This window comes from Sceloporus occidentalis, unplaced genomic scaffold (assembly GCF_023333645.1).
Source record: "Sceloporus occidentalis isolate IW3139 unplaced genomic scaffold, rSceOcc1.0.p SCAF_3, whole genome shotgun sequence".
NCBI lineage: Eukaryota > Metazoa > Chordata > Lepidosauria > Squamata > Phrynosomatidae > Sceloporus > Sceloporus occidentalis.
The window spans coordinates 53,514,617-53,529,972 of record NW_028316983.1 but is presented as its reverse complement, the minus strand read 5'-3'; positions in this window follow the sequence as shown (position 1 = coordinate 53,529,972).

The window sequence follows — 15,356 nt, the reverse complement described above, 5'->3', positions numbered from 1 at the left end:
AACAATGTACAGCTGTGAGAGCTGGATGGTGATGAAAGCAGATAGGAAGAAAAATAATTCAGTTGAGATGTGGTGCTGGAGAACAGTGCTAAAGATACTGCAGACAGACAAAAAGTCAAACGAATGAGTCTTAAAACAGATCAAGCCAGAACTCTCCCTGGAAGCCAAGATGACTAAAGTGAGGCCACAAAATGACATGGCATGACTCATTAGAAAAGGAAATGATGCTAGGGAAGGTGGAGGTAAGTAGAAAGAGAGGACTGCATGCCAGATGTAAGACTCAGTTAGGGCAACCATGGACCTGAGCCTGCAGGACCTGAGCAGGGAGGTAGAAGATGGAGGGGCTTGGAGATGTCTCATTCATAGGGTCACAATGACTCAAGATTGACTCAAAAGCAGCTAACAACAACAAATCCATTCTTATGAAATCCCTACCAAAGAATATGTGTATGGCAACTTTTCTGATTGATATGACCATAAACATCTGGCTGTTCTAGTCAGCCTTTAAATGAATGTATGCTAAACAGTAACAAGAACAACAACCATATGATATGATTTTGTCTGCTTCTTCAAACAAATGCATAAGATACATGCCAACTTCATTCTGGAAAAAAAGTGCAGGGAACGGATGCAGTGATGAGAGTCTAAATGTACAGTCTCTATATGCCATGTCTCAATACAGAGTGATTAATCATTTTTGGGTTCCTGTTTTTACATTCCTACACTGATTAACCTCATATATGAGCAAAGAAATTCAGTTGTCTTGTTAAAGTTTGATAAACGTCAGCTGCATGAAGAGGATGGTGTGAGTTAGATTGTTCTTAACTGCCTTTGAGTTGACCTCGACTCATGGTGACCCTGTAAGTGAGAAATCTCCAAGACCCTCTATACTCATCCACTTTGTTCAGCTCCTGGTGGCTCAGGCCATGATCTTTCTGTTATGCATTCTTCCTCTCTTTCTATTGTCTTCACCTTTTCATAGCATTATTGTTTTTTCTAATGAGTCATGGCTTCCTATGATGTGGCTAAAATATAACAGTCTCAGTTTAGTCATCTTGGTTTCCAGGGAGAATTCAGGCTTGATCTTAGACCCATTTTTTTTTTTTTTTTTTTTTTTTTGTCTTCTTGGCCATCCATGGTATCACTAGCATTCTTCTGCAGCACCACATCTCAAATGAGTAGATTTTCTTTTTATCCACTTTCTTCACTGTCCAGATTTCACATGTAGTGATTGGGAATATCATGGCTTGAATGAGCCTAACTTTGGTGTTTAGTATGATAGCTTTGCATTTTAGAATCTTGTCTAGTTCTTTCATAACTGCTCTTCCCATTCGCATTCTACTGATTTTTTTTTTTTACTACAGTCTTCATTCTGAATACTGTTTGATCCAAGGTATAGGAAATCTTTGACTATTTCAATTTCCTCATGTAGATTTTCTGTGATCATTAGATTTGTTTTCTTAATGTTCAGTATTAAGCCTACCTTAGCATTCCTTTGACTTCCTTTAAAATAATAATAATAATAATAATAATAATAATAATAATAACAATAATAGATTTATTTCTAGCTCGCCAGTCATGAAGAATCCGGGCTTGTTACAACAATAAAATACAACAAATTACAATAGAGTTAAAAAAACAAAGCCTAGACCTACCCCCCGCCCCTCTGAGAAGGATTGGGAATGGAACAGAAGGGAATGGAACGAGTGAGGGACTTTCTGTGTGCAGTAAAATGTGTTCTCCATTTGTTCCGTTTCCTTTCCGGCCCCTTTTGGACCATTCTCATCCTGTGCCTGATGCCTGAGTGGTAAGGTCCAGTGTTTTCCACTGTCAAAAACCCTTTAATGTCAGAAGTTCTACCTAATATTTAGGTGGAATCTATTTTCCTGCAGTTGGAGAAAGCATAATTTAACAAGATGTTGCCTTCATCCAGTTCTTCATGGTGATTCTATCTGCTTCTTTTTAAGGACAAGATGGTTCCTCCAAAACCCTTCTAATGACAGGTTTGGGAGGGAGGAGCTATCAGGGAAATCTGGATGGCAGAGGCTTTACCTGTTGTGTCTCCTTTATTTCCCAAGTTTTCAGGACATGGTCATTCCCCAGAATTTCTGGTAACATTGCAAGATTCACCATGAAGAACTGGATGAAGGCAACATTTTGCTAAATTATGCTTTCTCTTTTGCTCATCCCCTCAGGGAAAGAACTAATGATCTTTCAGTATACAGAACTGTGTGGAAAGCCTCCACCAGTACAGTAGGCTCTACTGTTTAGAAAGTCACTTTTCATGTGTGGAGTGTTGGAAATGACTAAGGAGGAAGCTTCTCTTCCTTGTGTGTTTACAGTACACACAACCAGTATACAACATTTAATACATTCCTTGTAGATCCTGCAACCTCACTGCACAGCTATTCTTTCCTTCTCAGGAAGAGAATACACAAACTTCAGCCTGTGTACTGTCTATTTAGCCCCATTATACCTTGCTAAGCATTGTTACTTCAGGGCCAACTATAGCTTATTCATTATTTGTGTGCACCAGCTGAATGCTGCAGGCAACATTTCATCCATTGTGCACTGTACATAAAGAAAAAAACAGCTGCTCTTGAACAGAACCATCAGTCAAAATAGAACAGTGCCTGTATGTTGACAGCATTGTAATGGAAGCATCTCTCCAATCTATGTATAAGGCAAACACGCTCTTCACAGCTCTTGCTTTCATGTCATGGTGTCATTATCAGGATTTGTAAGTGGGTAATTCAGAATTAGCAAAGTACATTGATAAGTGTTCTTTATTATTGTTGCTATCCTCTAGAAATGTAAAGAAAATTCACAAGTTTTCTCATCTTCAACAGGTAAGGGTATCTTGACATGTTGAGACAACCTGTCAAAAAAGGGAAAAACGCCAACTAATATGTTTGGCTCTTGCACAAGAGCAAACATGATGACATTTTTGTCTGGCAGCAGCAATAGCAAATAGGAAACTGTATTTCACACATCGATGTAAAGCTTTGCTTATTTGTCCCTACATACAAAGACTGTAGCATATTTCTCCCCATTCTGTCAGAATATGAAAATTTATGTGCAATTTTCAAGTTCATACTTTGAGAAATCACTTCCAATCCCTCCGTTCTCATGGTCTTTGGACTCGCGTCCCTCGCTTATGCACAAGGGACGAATGAAGAAAGAATGGGGTGCATGCCCATGGCGTGCATCTGCTCATCCCCACGTACCTGCATCTATATTCAAGCCAATGGGACTTGAATATATGCAAAACTCCATTTTCACAAGGGAGTCTGGAACGGATTCCCCATGAAAAAGGAGAGTACACTGTATTTGCAGAAATTGTGTAAAGCTGCACCAACTGCATACATTTTGCAGTTTATAAATTCAGACTTCTGCACTGAAAAAGCTCATGCAGTTTTCCTTCATATATTTTCTGTGCAACCAGCACACCTCCCATTTTTGTGTAGGAATCAATGAGGTTTGTACAAAATAGGCATTTTCTGCACCAAAACTTTTTTTTCTTATGAAGGAAAACCATGTTTGCTTTTGTATAAATACATTTACCCCAGTAAAGACTCAAAGTGTAATGAAACTTGTTGCTGGTCTCATTTTCCTCTGTCGGGTAGGTCTCAAAGGACATTTTTTCCTGCCACCAGTTACCAATGGATTTTGGCTTCTGTACCCAAAAAACAATGAGCTGCCACCTTGTCCTTTGCTTGACACAGGCTGGGCACACCAGGTCAGAATACTCCAGGACAGGCAGAGTATTCTGGGCCTGAAGTTGCCCCAATGTCCCTCCATTACCTTGAACCCTCCATTGTGATGCTGGAAGGCTGGTCACATGTGCATCCCATTGTGCCATCTGGCACCAGTGCCACTGGTGTGAGCCATTCACTCTGAGGTTATGGCTGACCATATTGTTCTGGCCTCAGTTAGAGTTACTTTTTTTCCAGCTGTGCCAATGCTGTCTGTAAACAGCCTGCCACCCAGTGTTGTAGTGTAGGGATCCAGATCTTTAGGGAAAATTTGGAGCAAAAGGTGATTTATTTTAAGCTGTTGTAAAGGGAGTATATCTTAAGTTCAGTGCTGAACTGGCTGTATGTCCTCTGGGCGGTTTGCACCAGAATCATGAATTGGGCCTAGTCTACCCATTGAAATGACAAGGGGAAGATTTGAACAAACCCACAGAAAAATCTAAAAGTCTGATGTGTTTATACCAGGTCTTCACTCTATAGCCCTTCCTTTACAAACTGGTTCCAATTACTGAATTGGCACTGGCTGACAAATAGCCACTCATGCCAGAGGTCTACTTGTATGAGAGTGTAATAGGGGAGTGACTGTCTCACACAATTGTACTCCTCCCCTTCCATGACCAGATAATATTGTTTTGGCTGAAGTACTATTTTAGTGTCAGAAATACTAGAGGATCTTCAGGATAGACCTTTTGTGTGCAATCTATTACATACAGTAGGCTGATAGTTACACAAAACACTTTACTAGCTCTGCATCTTTATGGCCTTCCAGGAAACAAACTGGGTGCCAACCTCTTGTTCTTTTAACATTTAGGAAACCACTTTAGAAAACTACACTCTATGGTTTGATAGATTTTTAGCTGACTCATCACTGAACAATACCCTTAGTCAATTTAATTGATGAATTATGTTCCATGTGGTTTGCTTTTTTAAAAGCTTCTGTAGTTGTTTAAAATCTTGTCTATCACCTGGGAGTGCTTAAAAGGGAAAAAGTGGCATTGGAATTAACTAAAGAAACTACAGAGAAATAATATGTCCTTGTTTGGGGTTATCCAAAATTCATATGGCTGTTTCTTCTTTCCCATGAACAAAGCAAGGAAAGGATGGGCAGGAAGCAGTGAAATCATGGGCAGAATTTTTCACCTGTATTGTGATAAGTATTTTTAGTTCATTAGTGTAACATAAATTTAAATTGCAAGGTTTAATCAAGGCAATTAAAATAATACCTTTTAATGTAAATGTAAATAAATGTAGGTTTGGGGTTTTTTTTAGGTTTTAGAATAGCATTACATAGTGCAACTTTTTTCTCATTTCGGTATCTCTTAAAAAAATAGGAATTAAACTGGTAGGTCTGGTTGATTTGAAGTGGAATCAAAATATTCATTCAGGTCAGAAAAAGAACCCCTGACAGGATAGATAATGCCTCATATAGCAAAGCGCTATTACTGAATTACTGAATTACTGAATATTCTGTGTGTCTTCTTCTTCATCTTCTTTTTTTTTAGTGCTATTTTCTGAAAAGTACTTTCTGTGCTGAATTGTTTTGCAGTCATATTATTTCAAAAGCAGCATGGGTGCATTATAATATTTTCCCTCATAGGTTTCCCACATATTTGCATCAGTTTGTTACCACCTAACTGAGATAATTTACATTGTATTCAGAGAATGTACTTTTCTTGGATAGCCCCTTAGCCTTCTTGAAATGTGGAAGATGTGTCTCCAGGTAGGAGACAGGTTACTTTAGTCTGAATTAAACAGTTTCCTCCATTGTTAAAAGCTCCAAATACAATATAAATTCAGGTCTCAGGGCAATTGTCCAACATTGCCCTTGGTTTACCCTGTTAGTGTAAATAATCATTTTCCAGTGAATTCTAGTGACACTTTAATATCTACTATTATATACTGTTTTATCCAGATTAAATAAAAGCTACCTTGCCAAATTTCTTCTTTAGCTGTACTTTGTTTCTAACTTGTTTAAAAAGCACATAGTATCAAGGATGATTTTATGCAAATTGTTACATTTTGGATTGTACTCATAGTAATAATAATAATAATAATAATAACAAAATCTGTAAAAAATTATTTTATTAAATAGAAGATTGAGAAATCACTTAAGCTACTATATTTAGAAAATCCAGCAAACCCACTGGAAGCAGAAAAATAGCACTGATCATTGCGAAATTATTCATATGAATGCTGTATGTCATTTTCAACAATAACCAAAACCTCCACGTTTACATCAGTTCAACTTTAATAAGCAAGTGCTTTCTATAATATAACCATTACATTACATTACATTAAAAACCTTGATTTTTAAACTGGAAGAATTTAACCCAGCAGGTTACATGCTAAAATTTAGAGTTTTTGTCCAATAACCTCAAGACAATTACTTTAAATTAGGTGTGTACAAAGCAATAAACTTCAGATTTAAATATTGTGCTGTAGGAATCTGTACGATTTTTAAGCATGTTATAATTAGGGTAGATTTTTTTGAAAAAAATGTTGGGCTGAATGCCAGAAACCTGAATAAACGTTATACAGTTTATGCAGTTCCTTAGCCAGAGAGAGAGAGAGAGAGAGAGAGAGAACCGCACAAGGGACTTCATGAAAGAATACAGTTGAAAGAAATATATCTGAACATTTCAGAATCTCAATGAAATCAATCATGTCTCACTTGCCAGAATGCAAAGCTGCTGAAAAAAGTTCCATTCTAAGACATAACAGGACTAATTTAGTTCTGTAGAAGCTATATTTGAAACAAAACACCCAATACAAAATAGCAAGGGGTGGTGGAGGAGGCAAATTCAAATAACCAAACAAAAAGTGAATATGATAATAAATAATGTTGTGAAAAATATACAGAACACAGGATAAACAGCACATGAAGGCAATTAAATATGACGCAACCAAGTGTAGAACATAATACAAGTTGAGCTTCCCTTATTTGGAATTCCAATGTCTGAAAAACTCCAAAAACCAAAACTATTTTCATGTGTGGCTGAGATAGTAACATATTTCCTTTCTGATGGTTCAGTGTATACAAACATTATTTCATGCACAAAATTATTAAAAATACTATATAAAGTTACATTCTAGCAATAAAACATAAATGAATTTTACATTCAGACATGAGTTCTACCTAATTATGTAAATATTCCAAAATCTGAAAAATCCAGAACCCCAAATACTTCTAGTCCCAAGCATTTTGGATAAGGGGTATTCAACCTCTATAGAACAATACAAACACAAACAAACTCCATAATAAGACAAAGCAGAGTAATACCACATTATAACTAAGCACTACAAATTTATATACAGTATAAAAAGAGCAATCTAACACAAAGAACACAGACCAACTCAAGCCCATTCAGGCAATGAAATATAGCTTACATTCATACAATATAGCCAGGGCAGCTGCATAGTAAACAACAGATTAAACCTAAATGTGGAGGTCCATGATGAACAAAGGAGGCACAAACATATTACAGTCCATTCAACATTTGTATACAGAAAGGATGACTGTATACAGTCCACAAGCCATGTATAATTTGCAAAATGTGATGAAGAGTTGTACAGGTTGTAATGAAGAGCTGTAGTAAATTACTATTCCTGGAAATGTGGAACCTTTTCAATGAATTTTCGTCAGTAATTAGATGAAATTAGCATTTTCCATAATTATCCAATGGACATACATGGAATATTCCAGAAGACTCCAAAGATATTGAATGGCAGAGAAATTAATCATAGGCGCTTTACAGACCACCCAAAAGGGCGGACTGCCGGAGCACTCATTTGCTGTGCGGAGGAGCCTCAGCAGCCAAACCGTGCGACTCTTCCGCACAGCAAAAAGAAGCCGCAAAAAGCGGCTTCTTTTTGCGGCGCCATTATGATGCTGCAAAGTGCCATTGGTGCACTTGTGGCATTGTCATGGCACCAAGATGTGCGGATGCTAAGCGTCCGCTACGTCAAAATGGCGGCGCCCATGTAGAATGGGCACCACCATTTTGTACGTGCTCGACGCGTACTAGGCTTAGGGGCGCCCAGAAAGGACGCTTCTTCCTAACCCTAGTATGTGCCAAGCATGTACTTTTTGGCGGTCTGGAACCCGGCATAGTTTACAAACTATAACAAAAATTATAAAACAAAAAAACAGAGAGGTAGTAAATGTACACTTTTAAAGCTGCATATACAGTGTGCCTGCGTCATATATGGGCGCGTTATACATTGCTTTCAGCATACGCTGAAAAGAGCAGTGTGCACTGCTGCAAGCATGAGCCACATTACTTGTAATGGGGCTTGAGCATACATGCTTTTTGTTTTATGCGGTGTGGGGGGGTCCGGAACAGATCCCCTGTGTAAAACAAGGATGCACTGTACAACTGTGGGATTTATTCAGTTTTATACAAATAAATCCAAGTTACTGAGTAAACCTAACAGGTGGTTTGATAACAGAACTGCTGAGCTTTTAGGTGACTACTTAAAAGCTCGTCAGATAAATTGATGTACACACACGTAATGACAAAAACTGTGTAGGGGCATTTTTTCTTGAAAAATAACTGGCAGAAAGTAAAACTAGCCCATGGTAAGAGACTCTATGGACATGGCAAACAGGAGGTTTTATGAATAAACTGATAAATTGATTCAATCAATCATTTAGCCATTGTGTGAAATAGATTATAATATAGGTATCCAAAAGGCCTTGCTTTGGAGGTATCTATTCTGCAAGGAGGTCTACTCAAAAGGCTGAGGCTGGACCTGTTTGATACCATAAAACCTTAAGGATGCAAGAGAATGTTTATATTTTATGAAATGTTCAGTGAGTGGACTATCTACATTAAGATTTCTAAAGTTACTTTTATATTCAATAATTCTTGATTTAAGGGATTTTTATGTCTGGCCTACTTAAATTTATGAGCATGGTCACAGGATAATGTACACTACATGATCTGAGTTGCAACTGGTAAAAGATTTTCATTTATACCTTTCCTTAGTGACAGGATGTATGAACTGCTTAATCTGTAAACACTGCAGGCAACAAGAACAATGTCCATCCCTGTAGCAGACCATTGTGATAGAAGGTTTCTGGTTAAACTGAAGAAAGTCAGTATGTGCTAATATATCCTGCAAATTGGAAGGCCAGGAACAGTTGAGCAGAAAAAAGTAGCTTGATCCTGCTTACCCCCTGCCCACACGGCCTATTCCAAAGGTGGCCTGACAGCATGGCATGGCATGAAACTACCCCACTAGATATTTGTTGTTGTTGTTGTTGCTGCCTCCACATTATACATGCACACCATTGCAAAACACAGCACTGACAGCCCCAAATACCTTCCATGTCCACCAAGATGCCATCCCAATGCAATTTCTGCCACTTCAGGGCATCGGTGCATCAGTGTGCTAGTGATACATTACCAAAGCACAATCATGGAAGTCCCCCCACTTGCCCTCTTCACTCCCTCTTCACCCCTGCCCCCACTGGACTATCTGGTTCATATATGTTGTCATTACATCAATTGGAGTATCACACTTTCATTGCTTTGCTTTGCTGCAGCCCCGTACTCACATTGGTGCATTTATATGCAGGGAGAAGATACACATCTTCTGTGCTATGCTGATCTATCCTGGGTTCTCTTTGCTCTAGTTTTTAACTTAGAATTTGGCTTTGGTCCAGTTTCCACCCACATTGGAGGCATGCATCATCTAAACGCCTCGCCTTCAAAGCGGTGGAAACTTTTTTATTTTGTGCATCTGTTCCACCCCTTAAATAAACCAGTAATATGGAGTTGACCACATCCAAAGATATTTTGAATCAAATGTTAGTATTTGAAAATGATTTGTTTTATCATATGAGAAACATGATTAAAAGAAAGAGACCAAATAATTTTGTCTTGGGACTTTGAGCATTCCTGTTTTTAGCCTTGGAAACAATATGATTAGAAAAGCCTATATCTGCCTGTTCTTGTGAGAAATGATCAGCATTAGCCTTGCAATAGGTACGGATGGGGCAATTTCTTTTAGCCAATCCATATACGGCAGATTTAGAAGCATCTCGTATTCTCAATGACAGATGTAAACCCTTTTCATAATTATTTCAATTTTTATGGTCATTACATTGATGATGTTTTCATTATTTTTTTCTCAAGTTTCTTTAGTAAACCAGTTTTTCATTTGGATCAATTCAGTTAATCCCCACATAAAATTCATCTGTCATTTCAAATCAATGAAATTGCATTTCTTGATGTCCTGGTGTACATTCATGATTCCAGAATTTATGTGTGTAACTATTACAAACCTACTGATAGAAACAATCCTGTGTTATTTTAGTTGTTGCTCATTATTTAAAGGAAAAAAAAGGGGGGGGAGGGGGAACATGGCATATTCTCAATTTTTATTAATTAAAAGAAACTGGCAGGATATGAATCCTTCAAAGACAAAAACAATCCACACCTGCAAACAGTGGGAGAAAAGTTTGAAAAAATCATGGGTATTGTAGGATGGCAGAACAGATGAGTAGGGCATTCCTGTCCAGCATTGTGAACCTAGCAATGTGTCTGGCACTCTGTCTAGGTGACAGAAGCCACCCTGGAGAAATTGGGGGACCTTTAGCTCAGCAGCCCTCCCAAAGCATACACCTGTCTTTCCTACCACAAACCTAAAGCATGTATGTGGAGAAGCTTCTTCTATTCCTGGTCTTGCCATACCAAGTCACAAGTTGATATCTAATCTGATTCTGTGCATCATTCAAAATGTAGGTTTAGACTTTAAATGCCCTGGAAAGCTTGAAACCAGGATGCCTAAAAGATAACCCTTTTCCTGCATTGGCCTGCCTGAGGAATATGATTAGCCTCTTAGTTTTTTCTAAAAATGTCCTACCACCATTAGAAATTGAATGAGATAAAGTTTCACTACAGAAGAGGCCTTTCATTGTTGTCATAATACATCACCTTTGGACTTGTTTTCTTAGAACGGTGTTCATGGTACTTTTCCTATTCTTTTTCATTACCAAGTGAAAATGCACCATTTTGTATTTTAGGTTTAGCTATATTAATGAAGGGAAACATCATTATATATCTGATATACTTTTCCTTGTTATTTTATTTAAAGTGACTTCAGTGCCTTAAATGCTTATTTTCATAAACTATTCTGAGACAATTGGCTAAATAGCAGTTAATAAGCACTTTAATAAAAGAGTAATGACCATAAACTAAGTTTTTAAAAGTTTTGATTTTCAGCCTCTCTCTCTCTCTCTCTGAACTCTGGCACCCACACTACTTCCAATTCCCTTGGTTTATTAGGGGATCAGATCATATTTGGGTCAGCATAGATATCATATGCCTTGAAAATTACTGCATCTGAGATCAGGAAAACTTCTGTAAAAATGTGCCTTAGAAATAAATTCATCCAGCATTGTATCATTGATTTCCTTACTTTGCAAACTATTTGTACTCTGGAATTTAGAACAAAGTTACCTTCAAAACTGTTTATTTCTAGCACAGGAGTGCTTAGCACAAATATGTTCAGTTGGAAAACATTGTCCATTATAGCAACATCTGTTGTTTGTGACTTTTTCATGGCCAAATTTCTGAATTCCTCCATTGGAGAAGAACTGCTCTGTTATTGTAACATCTGTGAATGCTGCATTGAAAACAAATTTAGCATGATTTTTTTCACACTATTCCCCAAGTGTAGGTGATCTTGATGTGATGCATACTTACATACTTAAGGAAAAATTGCATGCAGCAGCAACTGTCTTATTTTTCAAATTGTCTTAATTTCAGTTGGAAATTTGCATTTTTATGCATGTTTCAGGGGTGATGAAAGATGGCTCAGTTTTTTTCTGGAAAAAATACCCATTTTATTGTTTCAAGATTCTACTGGTTTCCAATTAATAAATCAGCATTAGCAAGTTAGCTGAAAACATGTGGCCATGATGTGTGAGGCTACTTTGCAATCAGTTCTCCCCCCCCCCCCCAACACACACACCCTTTAAAAAAATTGAGACAGAGAAATTTGCCTGAAAGTAGAGGAAAAATGGGGAAGAGAGACAGGTTGACCTTTTTTGCTAAAGTTTTTAAATAAAAGACTGAAAGAAAACAGCAGTGGTTATAAAAATGAGAGTATTTCAACCAGTGTATAGATAAATAATTGCTCATTCTTCAAAAGCAGTGTGGATTCCTCTAAATATAATGAAATGTGACTAAAAGTAAGAATAACATTTTGGTTTACATCACCTCTTGCTGGAAAATGAAAGAAAGACAGTGTGTTGTGAGAGAGAGGAAAGGAAGGAAGGAAGGAAGGTACATCTGTTAATTTTACAGTAACGTTTGTTGCTTTAACATACAGTAGGCATAATGGGTCTTGTACATATAAGCTAGACATTTTTATACTTGAAACTTAAATTTTGTATACACACTGAGATTACTACCATATAAGGCACTACAAAACACACTTAAAGGGAGCATATATATATACACAACAGTTTTTACTTCATATATTCATATAAACAAGACATTGAATGTCATTGCAGTTAGATAAAATGCAGGATGAAATCTGGAATGTCTCCATTAACACCAGTGTCCCTGTTCCAGATTTATTTGAGAGCATTTTGGAAACAGAATCTTGCTTGCCAGCAACACTCTTTGTTTTTCTAGTCCACAAATCCTAGTCATTTGATTGCTAATTCTTCAGACATTTGGCTCTACTTGTGTTCAACATCTTAACATTTTAACACATTCCTTTACTGCTCGTAGGCAATGAGAATGTCCAGGAGAGAGAAGAGTCCTTTTACTATATATGGGAACAAAACAAAAGCTAACCCTCTCCCCCAAACAAACAGGGAAAGACAAGAGGTATTTTTGATCTCTTCTTTCTCCAGATGTATTGCATAAGAAACAAAGCTGTTTTCAGCTTCTGCTGTTTTATCTCCCTCTACTGGTGATCAAAGCACAAAATCATTAGATCTTTAGCTGTCCAGGCAGCAGGCACTATATGTATCATCACTGTCCCATTACCATCCCACAAATATTACCTAAATGTACTATAATAAATATACTACACTGAAACTGCTTACTGTACATGCTGTTGCATTTATATTCCCCATTTCAAAGGCAGGTAAACAAGGCACAAAGAATCCAAAAAACTATCTAACATCATAGAAGAAGACTATGGACAGCTATGCAACCTAGGACTTATATTTCTCATTTAGCACAAGGTCATTTTAATGCTAGGATTCACAAGTTTATAGATATAAGCACCACACTGGGATATATTGCTGCTTGAATGGGATAACAAGTTGGCGCCAGTTCTTGTTCCATGCACAAAATGAATGGCAGTTGAATGGTTGTTCCACAATTATGGTGGAGCAAATGCCCTCCCAAATACCTGAAGGCATCAGAGTAGGTTTCTGGCACATAGTTCCCTCCTTCAACACCTCAATGCCACCTCTCAGCATCTCTGTGCTTGAGACAGCTGCCACATCCTGCTGAATGGTGGGCTGGCCATGTTATCTAGTAAACTATATTAAGCAGTAACTTCCAGCAAAGTCAATTGCCTGGAACAAGCCTGTCACTGAGGTTGGAAGAGTTACTATTTTGAGGATTACAACTCAGATTCCTTACACAGCATTGCTATTGGCCATACAGTACTTTCCAGTTGGTACTGAAAGTTATACAGTGGGCCCTTGGTATCCACTGGGGTTTCGTTCCAGGATTCCCTGTGGATACCCAAATCTGTGGATGCTCAAGTCTCATTAAATAAAATGGTGTAGTAAAATCATGTCCTCCAGCTTGGTGTAATGGTTTGAGTGTAATATGACTCTAGAGACCAGGGTTTAAATCCTGGCTCAGCCATGTAAACCCACTGGGTGACCTTGGGCAAGTCACATTCACTCAGCCTCAGGGGATGGGAATGGCAAACCCCCTCTTAAGAAACTTGCCAAGAAAATCCCATGCCTAATGCTCACCATAAGTCAGAAATTACTTGAAGGCACACAAGAACAAAATATAAAATGGCAAAATCAAGGTTTACTTTTTGGAATTTATATTTTTTAAATATTTTCAAGCTGTGGATGGTTGAATGTGTGGATATGGAATCTATGGATATGGAGGATTGGCTGTATTCCCAGACAATAACTTTTCCAAGCTTTGACTTGAAGCTCCACCAAGTAAAGCCCTATACCAGGCAAAATCCTTAATTTACTTCATAACCTGTTCTCTAAGAATGGAAACCCTGGCAGGGAAAATACATTAAGAACTCAATATGATACAGTATAAGCATACTAGGGATGGGTAAAAATAACTACTAATATCACTTCCCTTTATCCCTCCTATTCTTTCATTCATTTCATTCATTTGTATCCTGCCCTTCTCAAAGGAATGGGGCATGAGGAACCATATTTGCATCTTTAAAAAAATAATAATTGTGCATAGCCAAAGGGATGGAATCATTCTCTGGCTGTATGGCTTTGCAATCGTATATGTATGTACACTCCATATGAATAGTTCCATAATGTTAGACACTCCAGTCTGATTTACAAAGGTTGCCTTTGTTTTCAGGTAGAAATTTTCTCAACTGCTTCTGAGGACCTTCCTATGCCTCACAGACCTTTGATTTTGGCCAAAATGCCAAACGATAGATATTGGGAATGGAATCTCTAAACCAGAGGTGAGCAACTGCACAGTGCCTATGCCCCCCCCCCCCCACTTTTAACCAACTCTCCCACTTGGGTGCACCAAATTACATCTATTCCCTTTTGTTTCTCCTCCAAAATAGCAAGTGGAAGTGACACTGCTTTACTTTCTGTTATCATACTGGAGGAGAAACAGGTATTGGGGACCTGGAGGGCTTATGGTGATCTCTCCCCGCCCCCCCCCCCCCTTTGCAGGTTTGTGCTATAGTGCCTTTGGATGCAAATTGTGGGAGAAAATTGCCTCAAAATTAAACTTAAATGAATTCATTCTTTAAAGAAAAAAAGGGGGGGGGGTTGTGTTGTAAAAAATCATGTACAGCAGCTACACCTTCCCCATCCCTAAATTAATTTTTCACACTCCAGCTTTCAGGGGCCATCAGTCTATGAGCCATACTGGCTAGAGATTCAACTCACTATTTGTTAACAGTGTATCCAAGGCAAGAAAGATATTTTGGTACATCAGACAGAAATTCCCAGAGGCACTTTTGCTCCTCTTTGGGAGTAAAAATATGCTTTGAATATTTCAAGATACTCCAGATGAGCTGCCCAAGGTGACTGCTTCATTTTGCGTAAGATGGGCGTGTTCCAGATGCGCAAAAAGTACGTACTAGGTATGTACTAGGGTTAGGAAAGGGTGTTCTTTCCAGACACCCTAACCCTAGTACATACCTAGTATGTACAAATTGCCGGCGCCCATTCTACATGGGCGCCGCCATTGGGATGTCATGACTGTGCCGCCTCCAAACGGAGCGGTGTGGAAGTGACGTCCTGGTGCTGTCCTTTCCGTGGCGCCGGAAGGAGCTCCAAAACGGAGCTCCTTCCAGGTTTGTGTCATTGGTGCAGCCTTTACACGGCTGCGCTAGTGACACAAATGAGAAAGGGGCTGAGCGGCCCTTTTCTCTTTTCCCCGCCGCTGT